The following is a 14,228-nucleotide window of genomic DNA, read 5'->3' on the forward strand; positions in this document are numbered from 1 at the left end:
GTAAATTATCTAAATCTTTGTAAGTGCGTTACTTTTGGCAGCCAACAGTGCTATGTAAGGACATACAAGCAATTCAATTAAATTCAATTAAAATATTGACTCCATATAGTGATCATGGAGAATATAGTTTCTATTTTTCCATACTGTTTCTCACATTTACAAATGACTCTAGGAAAGCAACATTGTCCTCACCTTAGTCACTAACCCCAGTGTTATGGCAATAAGGATCTGATACCCGGACGTCTCAGGTGGAATCCAACTTCTGGGCTCTACAGAGAAGGTTGGCATTTATTGTCATGAATCTTGACTTGGAGGCAGCTCTGCAGAGTATTCGCTAGCTAGCACAGCCACAAAGTCAAACAATCTAACCCAAACCTTAACCACACTGCTAACCCTAGCCTTAAATTCAAAGCACATTTTTAGCCATAGACAATTTTGACTTTGCAGCTCGGGAAGTCGCAGAGTTCTGCCTCCAGGCCAATGTCAACCTGCGTCTACAGAGCTCCTCATTGTTTACTGTTCGAACTTGAGCCACCTCTTTAAAGGAAGTTAAAACCATCATGATAGCCCATGAAGATCAAATGACTTTGTACCCATCATTCCTTCACAAAGTGTTCAATTGTGTCCCGTTGTGGCTTTCTTCGACAGTGAACAAAGCTCCCTACAGTTGAACTGTACATGTTGTATAGGTGTACAGTGGAATATTTTCATTATGCGCTCCATGGACTGTGAAAGCAATCTGGCATCAAAGGGAAGCCAAGATAGAGGCAACACAATGCTACATCAGTGACCGTACAGTAGGTCTGTTAAGGTGTGTTTCGTGTTCTCGTCCCCCCCTTCCCACAGTGATGTAACATAACAAGGTTTTAATGTGCAAGCTCGAATGACAAAGACGCTTTGTGAGCGCAAGTCGATGTAGGAATCCATTGACCTTAGAGAAGTAGATCAGTAGATATAACGGCACGTCTCATTCCTTCGTCAGAGAGTGACACAACCAAATGTGCAGATGAAACTGATAAGGGCTTTTTATCCCTTTGTCAGACACAAAGAATTGCAAAGTAAGATGATACATGTGTGTTGTAAGGGGAAGAGCACCATGTGATGTTTATTCTGGGCTGTAGGTGGGTGGGATGCCCGACATTGAGGTCTTGTTGCTTTTTCTTGATGAAGAAAATCAGGTAGTCGTTCTCCAGTTATTACTTAGCTTTTAGGTTCGCTGTGAATGATCTGCCACGCAGCTGGTATGACAACATAATCTTTTCCGTTGTCATTTATGCAGGAGTCAATTGACAATGACATTCAGTTATTGTTTTTGACAATGGTCAAGAGCCTCTCTTCCACAATGGGCCCTTATCTGACGGTCGGAGGCAAAGACTGCTAATCAGGATTACGCTTGAGTCTTTATGGGACATAAATGAATTCCGAGACTTTGATAGATGATTACTCTGAGATGAGATTTTAATGGCTTAATGTTGCCAGCAATTAATCTTCTAAGAAGCTGCTGAGTCTTTGTGCTGATTTGACCAGCGGGACCGATACACTGCTGGGGACCGAATCTATTTAATTAATCCTTCAGTGTGTTTGTTCTACAGGCCAGTCAAACATGCTGCCTTTCAATTAGAAAAACAATGACTCGTAATAACAATTCTTCATATGTTCTGTAATGTGCCTCTGAGAGAGGCGAAAGGAGCGATATGAAAAAGGACAGGTCGACTACGGCGCCAATGTCAGGGATTAAAGGGGAGAGTCTAGTTTAAATGATGATCCCATTGGATCATTCTTAAGACAAACAAACAGACAGACACTAGCTACAATACCACATATAACTCCAGCGACAGAACCACATGCTACAGTTTCTCAATGAAATGATAACTAGGTTTTAGGGCTCATACATAGAATCAAGGTAATTATGCAATAATATCACAGGGTTAAGGTAATTAGTGAAAATATAGATATTGACTGAAATTCAAGTTCGATTTAATATTTTATTTGGATTTGGATAGATGATGTCATATCAATATTTTGAGATATAGCCATGTGTAGATCCTAACATTGAATAGATATTGACATTGACTACTACTTTTATTTACAGTTGAAGTCGGAAGTTTACATACACTTATGTTGGAGACATTAAAACTAGTTTTTCAACTACTCCACACATTTCTTGTTAACAAACTATAGTTTTGGCAAGTTGGTTAGGACATCTACTTTGTGCATGACACAAGTCATTTTTCCAACAATTGTTTACCGACAAATTATTTCAGTTATAATTCACTGTATCACAATTCCAGTGGGTCAGAAGTTTACATACACTAAGTTGACTGTGCCTTTGAACAGCTTGGAAAATTCCAGAAAATTATGTCATGGCTTTAGAAGCTTCTGATAGGCTAATTGACATAATTTGAGTCAATTGGAGGTGCACCTGTGGATGTATTTCAAGGCCTACTTTCAAACTCAGTGCCTCTTTGCTTGACATCATGGGAAAATCAAAAGAAATCAGCCAAGACCTCAGAAAAAAATTGTAGACCTCCACAAGTCTGGTTTATCCTTAGGAGCAATTTCCAAATGCCTGAAGGTACCATGTTCACATGTACAAACAATAGTAGGCAAGTATAAACACCACGCAACCGTCATACCACTCAGGAAGGGGATGCGTTATGTCTCCTATAGATGAACGTACTTTGGTGTGATAAGTGCATATCAATCCCAGAACAACAGCAAAGGACCCTGTGAAGATGTTGGAGGAAACAGGTACAATCGTATCTATATCCACTGTAAAATGAGTCCTATATCAACATAACCTGAAAGGCCGCTCGGCAAGGAAGAAGCCACTGCTCCAGAACCGCCATTAACAAGCCAGACTACGGTTTGCAACTGCACATGGGTACAAAGATCGTACTTTTTGGAGGAATGTCCTTCTGTCTGATGAAAAAAAAATAGAACTGTTTGGCCATAATGACAATCATGGCCAAACAAAGAGGGAGGATTGCAAGCCGAAGAACACCATCCCAACCATGAATCACGGGGGTGGCATCATCATGTTGTGGGGATGCTTTGCTGCAGGAAGGACTGGTGCACTTCACAAAATAGATGGCTTCATGAGGAAGGAAAATTATGTGGATATATTGTAGCAACATCTCAAGACATCAGCCAGAAAGTTAAAGCTTGGTCGCAAATGGGACTTCCAAATGGACAATGACCCCAAGCATACTTCCAAAGTTGTGGCAAAATGGCTTAAGGACAACAAAGTCAAGGTATTGGAGTGGCCATCACAAAGCCCTGACCTCAATCCTACAGAAAATGTGTGGGCAGAACTGAAAAAGCGTGTGCGATCAAGGAGGCCTACAAACCTGACTCAGTTACACCATCTCTGTCAGGAGGAATGGGCCAAAATTCACCCAATTTATTGTGGGAAGCTTGTGGAAGGCTACCTGAAACATTTGACCCAAGTTAAACAATTTAAAGGCAATGCTACCAAACACTGATTGAGTGTATGTACACTTCTGACCCACTGGGAATGTGATGAAAGAAAGAAAAGCTGAAATAAATAATTCTCTCTCTACTATTATTCTGACATTTCACATTCTTAAATTAAAGTGGCGATCCTAACTGACCCAAGACAGGGTATTTTTACTAGAATTAAATGTCAGGAATTGTGAAAAACTGAGTTTAAATTTGGCTAAAGTGTATGTCATCTTCTGACTTCAACTGTAGGTATTTTTTATTTTGTTTAAATTTTTTATCGATTTTTTTGTCACCTGCAGTGAATCCAACATTTACATTACAACAGTCATCTAGCAGACTCCCATCCAGAGCGACTCACAGGAGAAACCAGGGTCAAGCGCCCCACCCAAGGGCATGTCAACAGATCTCTCATCAAGTCAAGTCAGGGACCCAAACCAGCAACCTATCGGCCATCGGCCCAAGCCGATTACAATTTGGTCTGTCATGGTCTGGTGCGGTGTGTCACAGCATCATCGGACTGAGCTTGTTGTCATTGCAGGCAATCTCAACGCTGTGCGTTACAGGGAAGACATCCTCCTCCCTCATGTGGTACCCTTCCTGCAGGCTCATCCTGACATGACCATCCAGCATGACAATGCCACAAGCCATACTGCTCGTTCTGTGCGTGATTTCCTGCAAAACAGGAAATTCTGTGTTCTGCCTTGGCCAACGAAGAGCCAGGATCTCAATCTCATTGAGCACGTCTGGGACCTGTTGGATCGGAGAGTGAGGGCTAGGGCTATGAAATGTCCAGGAACTTGCAGGTGCCTTGGTGGAAGAATGGGGTAACATCTCACTGCAAGAACTGGCAAATCTGGTGCAGTCCATGAGGAGGAGATGCAGTGCAGTACTTAAATGCAGCTGGTGGCCACACCAGATACTGACTGTTACTTTTGATTTTAACCCCCTCTTTGTTCAGGGACACATTATTCAATTTCTGTTAGTCACATGTCTGTGGAACTTGCTCAGTTTATGTCTGTTGTTGAATCTTATGTTCATACAAATATTTGCACATGTCAAGTTTGCTGAAAATTAACACAGTTGACAGTGAGAGGACTTTCTTTTTTTGCTTTGGTTCCTCCCCCAGGCGTCATTGTTTCTGTTTCATGTCTGTGCGTTGTTCGTGTTTCTTGTTTTGTATTATGCTCTGTTCATTTATTAAATTATTCACTCCCTGAACCTGCTTCCCGACTCCCAGCACAAATGTTACAGTGTGTGTTTGTGTGTCTGTCTCAGTGGCTTGAGAGGAGGAAGGCTCAGCGGGGTAAAAGCACCCTTCCCGGCTGTCCCCCTCTTTTTGGAGGAAGATAAAGGTCTGCATGTGTGCAGACGAGTCCAAGCAGGCCCAACAAAAGCCTCTAATAGCGATTTAGTATCTCAATCCTTCGGCACATTTCTGTATGCTTTGACAGGTCAACTACCATGCAGCAATTTGTTCCCCAAATATTTGTTTTCCTCGACTTAAATCACTTATTACCTAGAGCGAGGAGGAGGAGGAGGGGGAGGAAGAGGATGAATTGCACCAGTAGGGGGATCATTAGGAGCTGGAAAAGTTCTAGAAGCCCTTGTCTGTGACATTCATCAACAAGGAGCTTTCAATAATGTATTAATCACAGTCAAAGTATTTCCATTATATTTAGGCCTAATTACCTGTTGATTTACTGGTATGCGATCTGTGATAGATAATGTGACTTGCTCAAAATTCAATCACATGGACCCCAATATACAATTTGTTAAAACATCAGAAATGCCTTTGGTGAGTCCTCTATCTATTTGGTGTCGCAAATTGCAATAGTTATGTTGAGTAATTTGCTTGCTACTGTACAATGATTGATCCAGAAAATACAGTTGAAGTCGGAAGTTTACATACGCTTAGATTGGAGTCATTAAAACTCGTTTTTCAACCTCTCCACAAATTTCTTGTTAACAAACTATAGTTTGTTCTCCTAGAAATGAACGTACTTCGGTGCGATAAGTGCAAATCAATCCCAGAACAACAGCAAAGGACCTTGTGAAGATGCTGGAGGAAACAGGTGCAAAAGTATCTATGTCCACAGTAAAACGAGTCCTATATCGACATAACCTGAAAGGCCGCTCAGCAAGGAAGACACAACTGCTCCAAAACCGCCTAAAAAAGCCAGACTACTACTGCAGCGCCAGCTGTGCCATCAGAGTCCCTGGGTTCGCGCCCAGGCTCTGTCGTAACCGGCCGCGACCGGGAGGTCCGTGGGGCGACGCACAATTGGCCTAGCGTCGCCCGGGTTAGGGAGGGCTTGGTCGGTAGGGGTGTCCTTGTCTCATCGCGCACCAGCGACTCCTGTGGCGGGCTGGGCGCAGTGTACGCTAAAACCAAGGTGGCCAGGTGCACGGTGTTTCCTCCGGCGCATTGGTGCGGCTGGCTTCCGGGTTGGATGTGCGCTGTGTTAAAGAAGCAGCGGCTTGGTTGGTTGTGTATCGGAGGACGCATGACTTTCAACCTTCGTCTCTCCCGAGCCCGTACGGGAGTTGTAGCGATGAGACAAGATAGTAGCTACTACAACAATTGGATACTACGAAATTGGGGAGAAAAAGGGGTAAAAATTCAAAAAAAAAAAAAGCCAGACTACGGTTTGCAACTGCACATGGGGACAAAGATCTTACTTTTTGGAGAAATTCTCTCTGGTCTGATGAAACAAAAAAATAACTGTTTGGCCATAATGACCATCGTTATGTTTGGGGGTAAAAGGGGGAGGCTTGCAAGCCGAAGAACACCATCCCAACCATGAAGCACGGGGGTGGCAGCATCATGTTGTGGGGGTGCTTTGCTGCAGGAGGGACTGGTGCACTTCACAAAATAGATAGCATCATGGGGCTGGAAAATTATGTGGATATATTGAAGCAACATGTCAAGACATCAGTCAGGAAGTTAAAGCTTGGTCGCAAATGGGTCTTCCAAATGGACAATGACCCCAAGCATACTTCCAAAGTTGTGGCAAAATGGCTTAAGGACAACAAAGTCCAGGTATTGGAGTGGCCATCACAAAGCCCTGACCTCAATCCTATAGAGAATGTGTGGGCAGAACTGAAAAAGCGTATGCGATCAAGGCGGCCTACAAATCTGACTCAGTTACACCATCTCTGTCAGGAGGAAGGGTCCAATATTTACCCAACTTATTGTAGGAAGCTTGTGGAAGGCTACCTGAAATGTTTGACCCAAGTTAAACAATTTAAAGGCAATGCTACCAAATACTAATTGAGTGTATGTAAACTTCTGACCCACTGGGAATATGATGAAAGAAATAAAAGCTGAAATAAATCATTCTCTCTAATATTATTCTGATATTTCACATTCTTAAAATAAAGTGGTGATCCTAAATGACCTAAGACTGGGAGCTTTTACTGGGATTAAATGTAAGGAATTGTGAAAATCTGAGTTTAATGTATTTGGCTATGGTGTATGTCAACTTCCGATTTCAACTGTACTGTAGATATTTACCTTGACTCTGGCTACCTACTCACCAAAGAGATTTGACATGATGATACTGACAGATTTACTGTTGCAAAGAGGAGGCTAAGCTCTGACTAGATCATCTGCTAACTCTCTTGTTAGCTAGCTAATTTGTTTACAAATGAGTTCAGTTAGTGCGTGTGCTAGCAAGCTAAACATCTAGCTGCTTGCTGCTAACTAGCTAGCTTGCTGACTGTTGGCTAGCCAAAGCAAATGTTTTGAAAGTTTAATATTTGGCTCTGTTTTAGTCCATGTGATTTGGAAGTCTGTCCATCATATTTCCACCTTGTGTGCAGCCAGGTGTCCAGTCCTGATGATGTCACAGGGTGCATCCAGAGTGCATGAGGACGCAGAATGACCATGAACAGGTTGGGTGAAGTAAGGTGAACTCTGTTACAGAAGCCTATGTGGAGTTTTCTAGGTAGAACCAACCAGCTTGTCTCACACGCCAAACAAACAAACAAGTACTGTAGGCAATAACCTTATATGTCAGGGCAAGATGTCCACTGTAATGGCCAACTGGTCTCACTCTGGCCTCGTAGGCTACTCAATTCGCATTGTATTTTGTCTCCCACCCTAAAGTGGTGGATTTGGAAATAAAGCAATTTTCGATTTCTGTAATTATCCTGCATTTGAAGAGCAAGATTCCTGTGTAACTAAAAATGGTTGACCTTTGCTGACTTTATTCATCTTTCAAAAAAAGATGACAAAACCTGAAAGCTGAATTAAAGAACAAATCAATTCCCCAGATCTTGGCTCTTAGTCACGATAACACTGACATAACATACGTCTATGTCCCTTCATTTGATTCACATTGATTTCTCCCTCCACCTAATGCTTCTAAGATATGAATTAAAATGAGGTTATGCAGCGGCTCAGCAATTAAGCATCTTTACAACCATTTGGTTTCCTAAGCTGCCCAACAGTTTACCTCTTCTTCCTCCCAACTGCTCCCCCAGAAGGTCACGGGCCCGTGAAGCCCCTACCAAGCCCCTACCATTCCCACCTGTGGAGAGGAGAGCATAAAGTCCTAAGTCCATCTTAGTGTTCTTCCCAAAGGCTTTGGCCAACAGATGGTTCCTCAAATCCCCTGGTTTCCTCCGGGCTTGAAAATGTGTTCCCTCACCCCCCCCCCCAAAAAAACAAACCTCAGATATGTTTTTCCACATTACATCTCTTCTGACTGTGGTTCTGCCTGTCATGTATTTGTTCATAACCGACAAGCAAGAGAAACGATCATACTTGGATTTTTAAGTAAAAATTTTAAAACTGTCAAGTCAGTTCTTACTGCACGTTCTCTTTTTAATTTCCGAAAAGCGTGTGTGAAAACTCCCCATGAGAAACCCACACTGTCCGAAACAAAGCTCACACTGTAAAATGACATTTGTGACAGGCTTGTGTCTTATTTTTTTTTCGTTGTCCATGTGTTCTCTTGACGACTGAAAAGAGGACGGTCCACCCCGATCATGATGGCCATTGTTCCTGCAGTCAGAGGCCATGATATCACAGTGGGACAGATTCCAGCCAGCCAACATGTCCCTTTGTCTCCAATTATGATAATGTAAAAGCCTTGGCTCCATGGAACCTGTCTGTGTGTATGCCCAAATTCCCAGCGGACATTCCTGTTCTCCTCATATGGAGGAGGGGGTTCTATCAACCCTACGGTATGTCCTATGGTTTGTATTCCGCTCTTGAGAAAGTGATGAACTTGTGCCGCCACATTTGGTAACACTTTATTTGGAGAGTCCCCTTACGGATTCTTTATAGATGTTCAACTTACAACTCATTGTTTAATTCAATATCCACTAACCCTAGCCCTATAACCGTAACCTTTAACCCTTAACCTAACCCGACATTCTAAAATGCAGATGTATGTTCAGCCAATGTAAAAGGTGATCGACCTTAGTGTTGCTGCCCACTAAGGCAGCGCTAACCCGGGACCGACATCAGACTGAGGATGACAGGCATCTTTGTGGTGTGTGCTGCCTGCATGTGGCTCCGCTGGGCTCACAGAGAGAATAATGGCGGTGTTGTTGCCGTGAGCAGCCTTAATGGCTTGTGGTTAAGGAGACACACCAGGTTGTGTTGCTAATGACAGGGTTCACTGACGACATCAGCCCTGTCCTGCCACTCAAACGGACCCACTATGAATGCCATCATTGTTCTTACTCAGACTCTGAGAGGCAAAAGTTGCCATTGTGTGGTTTTCTAGGTCACAGGATACATATTTATGTGACTGAAAAGATTTAGTAAGAGAGAGAGACAAAAAAAACGATAATTTACTCATCGTCTATTCTCGTGTTTTATTTTGTCAGTGTGTTAGTTCTGCATTGATAAACTGACGCACAACGGGATCCCCTTCCCTCAGTAGCCAATGATTTCCTTATCAGTAGCAAAAGATTTGAACTACTCATGCAAGACATATTGTTGTTTATTAATCAGCACTTCCTTGTCATGTTAGACTGTGAGTTTCCCCATCACAACCTGCAGTTCATTATCACAAGCTTTCACAACAGCATTTTTTTCTCCATTGACATCAATTAATCAAATCTCCCTCGTGGGATCTTGTTTTAACAAGTTACAGATGTCCGTTTACGTTTACGTTTACAATGTTACGTCTAGTCAATGAGACCAGCCTTGCAAAACATAGCTACACTAACTGTCAACAGTGTGTGGCCAAAGCCTGGCCAGTGTTGTCATCGTCTATCCTGATCTTGTTTTCACCGATGTAGTGCGTGCGCACGGCCGTATGAAAAGCCAAAGCGATACGTACAGTGAAATCGTTAGCGTGAAGAACAAGACATGAAGAAGACCGCAGGTGCTCTGAGCTCCCTAATTCCCCGCACCTGTGAGGGCACATGGGCAGCGACACCCTACCCGCCATTTTCACCAACACCTGTCAGCAGGCCGACTTCTTCAAAAGGAACCTTCTATCCTTCTCAACGTCCTCCCAACGCCCCAACAACAGCCATTGTTACCACAGCCCACTTATTGAAAGCAGGGCAGGGGAGCCCATCATTAGTAAAAGCTGTTGTCAGTGGCTGTGAGGCTCCGAAGCTCAGCTCTCTGTTTGTGTCCCACAATCGCCCTGACCACATCTCTTTCAGGGCCAGAGGAAAGAAGGGATAGGTGGCCATAAAGGAATTCAAACGATATTGACATTTATACACAATGCCTTGTGAGTGGGGGGTACAGATGGTCGGGGAGGGAGGGAGAAGCAGTGGTGAATATCCCACCAGCGCGCTGAGGATGTGTTACAATTTTCCTAAAGCCCTGCTTGAATATGAGGCGACATGTTGCGCTCAGCGGGATGCCATGTCCGCAGAGAAGCAATTTTTATTTCCCCTCCCTACGCAGAAAGAAGCAGCAGCAGCACGACTTAAGCATGACCTTTTGTGTGAGCCGAGCGGAGCGCCACACTAAGCTACAACCCTAAGTGCCACAATTCTCTGAATTCTCAATTTACCAAAAGGCAAAGACTGTCAAAAAAACGTTACCGTTTGGCACAACCTTTGGCACGTATTTTGAATTTGACTACAGGCCAAAGGAAGGGGAGGAGTGCCGTGTTGGGTTGTGCTGTGAGGGCCTGTCTCTGCCTGTGCCTCGTAATCAGATGCTGTTGATTGTCCATAAAGGGTCAAGGAGATGAGATTTGGGGTTTACTGCTGCCTGAGTGCGTCAAGTTGTTCACTGCTGACAGTAATAGGAGCCCAGCAGGGGACCACTCCAATGACGTGTGTTTGTTGGGCAACTGTGCCTCAGTGCTGCAGGAGTGCATTAAAATGATGACCTAAAGGGCACACACACACACACACACAATCAGCGGGCTACAATCACTCTTCGCCCAGGAATATCGCTCTGGTCATGCAATGCTCTCCCTCTCACAGCGGTCTATACACAGTATCTTCAGTATTTCAGTCAGAGGGGAGTGGAGTGCAGTAATGGGGCGCAGTGGGATGGTCTTGGTGTGTACACTACACAGTTCTCCACACATTGCTGTAGTGCTATGCCGCTGGGCAAAAACGGGTTGAATCAACGTTGTTTCCACGTCATTTCGACAAAATAAATCTATGTGATGACGTTGAATCATTTGGAAAGATCATCGACGTAAGGGAATTTCATATTTTTTCACCCAACTTTTAACCGTAACCCAATGATGCTGATATTTGTTGTTGATTTCACGTTAGGTGACAACTGAACCAAATGCAAATCAAAACTGGACGTTGAAATGACGTCTGTACTCAGTGGGATTGTTTGGAAAAGTGTGTACAGTACATGTAACAGTACATATGCATGTCATGTAAATGTGTGTCTGTAAACAGACATTCTTCCTGGTTGCTTTTCTTCTCTATCCACACCATAGATAAGGTGCCTAGAGAGGTTGTCTGAGGTCAGTGTCCTCAGATGGCCTCGATCCTGGGCTCTCTGCTCTCTGCTTAGACTGCTTAGAGTGTTCAGTAACTGCTCAGTAAAAGCACAGCAGTTTGGTCGTTTCATCCCATTTTCTACTGGCACCACTTCACCATGTCATCCCTGAATTTACTCACAGCCACTCAGACAGTAGGACTGCTTTGTCACCGGAATGGCTTTCTGACTGGCAGCATTTTTTTTTACTCTGTAAAGAAAACATATAGCTTATACATTAAGCTCTCTCTCTCTCTCTCTCTCTCTCTCTCTCTCTCTCTCTCTCTCTCTCTCTCTCTCTCTCTCTCTCTCTCTCTCTCTCTCTCTCTCTCTCTCTCTCTCTCTCTCTCTCTCTCTCTCTCTCTCTCTCTCTCTCTCTCTCTCTCTCTGCGCGCATGGTCTGATCAACCCTCCTGCCAAACCGCCCTCTTTCTCACTCTCACAGGACTGTCACCCCCTAGCCGAGGCCTGACAATTTTCTGTAATAAATTGGCATATAATAGGCATGCCCAGTGGCCATTGTTTTGTCGGGTAAAGTGTTTCAAATGATTTTAACCGGTGAGGCTGAAGAATACATTTCGTACTACGCATGTCAGTAATGTACAACGGCCCATTAGCAAAAAAAAAGAAGGATTGGGTATGATGCCAAACTCTGTAATCAAGGCCTCTCGCAGAGCCTGTGTGCCAGACAAAAGACTGCACAAAATCCCAAGGGTTAGCTATGCATGCTTTTCAGTTGCCGTGGCTAAGGGGGGTGTGCCACGCAGGGACAACATGCATGCGCACTTTGTTGTATTGCTCCTCCACAGATTTTTGTTCACATTTTTCAAGCTTTGTCAATTCTACTCTTCTCTCTCTGAGCTGCCTGCCTCCCCAAAAAACAGAGAGAACGTGACAGAGAGATGCCCTTCAAAAAAAGCCCTGTTAAACACAATTGTGACTTACTTTGGGGTTAGAGGAGGAGGAGAAGGTTGGATACAGAGCTGGCTGAGCTGTAGACCTGGACGGGCGAATGTACAGTGGAAATAGTAAGTAAATAGGTAGCTGGTCAGTTGGCAATAAGGCCTTGTGTCCTTCTTTGGGCAACCTATAACCTCGGTGCACTGCCACGATAAGACACACAGTTCTGGTTTCCTTGACACAGATTAATCCTAGTCCAAGACTTGTTCTATATTTTACTCAGATTTTTTTAAATCAGAGTTGTAGTGTGCATGGTTTAGACTACATTAGGTAGTATGTTGCTATTTGTTCTAGTAGGTTCAAGGCCAGAGGTTTGGGTCAATTAGTTTGTTGCACATAGCATTTAATCTATTTACGACAGATGTATATGCTTTATGGTCACACTTGAGCTGTGTGTGTGAAGTACAGATGTAGGATCTTAATTTTATCACTCTTTTGTTGCTGAGAATTTTCTTGTAGTGTATTCGAGGTTTAAAAAGGCTTCAAAGTTTGGAATTTCCAGTTTAAAATGTCAGACTTGATTTGCTCTAATGAAAAATCTATCACCCCCACAAAAAAAGTCCATTCATTGTAATCCACATAATAATTAACATTTCCTGTTGCTGCAGGATTATTTTCCTGCTGTAGCAAACTGGCTCAAATTAAGATCCTGCATCTGTATCCGTAGTATATGATAATGATGAGGTAATGCTGAATGGACAGAAAAATACAGCTAATAATGTGTTAAATAGCGAGGTCGTGGGAAAAGCACAGTCTTGCCAATTAGTGGGATAGTGCTGATTAACCCTCCCTATGCCACATTGTGTAGACCCTGGCCCTCTATAAGGGGTGGGATTCAACAGGCCACAATAGACACCCCTCAACACAAAAACAAACCTCTAGCTCATCTTTAGGGACGTGCGTGTGTGTTTGTGTGTTTGTGTGTGTTCGGAGGGAACTTACTCAGGCCGTATTGAGGTTAAGCTTTCGGTTAGTATCGCAAGCCTTAACCAACTCTACAGGTAACCAGTATATTTATATGAATGTTGGGCACGTTCATAAGAGACTACATATTAGTCGGTTAGAAGTTAGGTATAAAGCATGATGAATTTCAAACAAGTTCAACCCAGCCCATAAATGTCCTCTGAGTGCCTCAGAGAACAGGTGTTGTCGGACGAGGGTCCTGTAGAAGAGAGATGGATGATCTATTCAACGCTTCTCTATGTGTCTGGTGTTTGATGGGCCAGATCAAAGCAGAGTCATCAACATGACTCATTGTATTTCCAGAACCCCCAACAATTCATGTTTGATGTTCTGTTTCCAGATCATGGGTTTCTGTGCTACATTTAAACATGGATGTGTTCTTGTCCAACGCTCTTGTGAACGCAATAGTGCATGTCTGTTTTATAGCAGGAAATGCAAAGGTTGTTTAGGTTCAAATCGTCTATTTTAAAAAATGTTGATTTTCATGTGATTAACTTTTGTGGGGTCTCACATGGCATATTCCAGTTTGGACAAGAGAACAGATTACGTTGTTTTTAGGTTGACGTTGCGACTACAGTACAGAGATACCTGTACCTGTATGTAACCTCAAGAGATTCAGTTGGCCACCTGCAAATGTGCTTTGTCTTTCAGTCTTTTTCTCATGCTCTTGAATATTAGCGTTTTTCAGAGCAGTACAAACAACACATTTTATTCCACAAACAGTCATGGATCATGGATCATGGACCGTCACTGCTATTCTAGAGACGTGTATCTGTGTTAACCCTGGCACAACCTTTTCCTGACAATTGTGCTGCATTGCATATCGGCTTGAAGATACGACGTGAGTTTTTTCCCATGGGAAAGAGCACTTTAAATGGCCTCTTGACGATTGACGTGTCTGAGAATCCGT

This window comes from Oncorhynchus mykiss, chromosome 18 (genome assembly GCF_013265735.2).
Source record: "Oncorhynchus mykiss isolate Arlee chromosome 18, USDA_OmykA_1.1, whole genome shotgun sequence".
Taxonomy (NCBI): domain Eukaryota; kingdom Metazoa; phylum Chordata; class Actinopteri; order Salmoniformes; family Salmonidae; genus Oncorhynchus; species Oncorhynchus mykiss.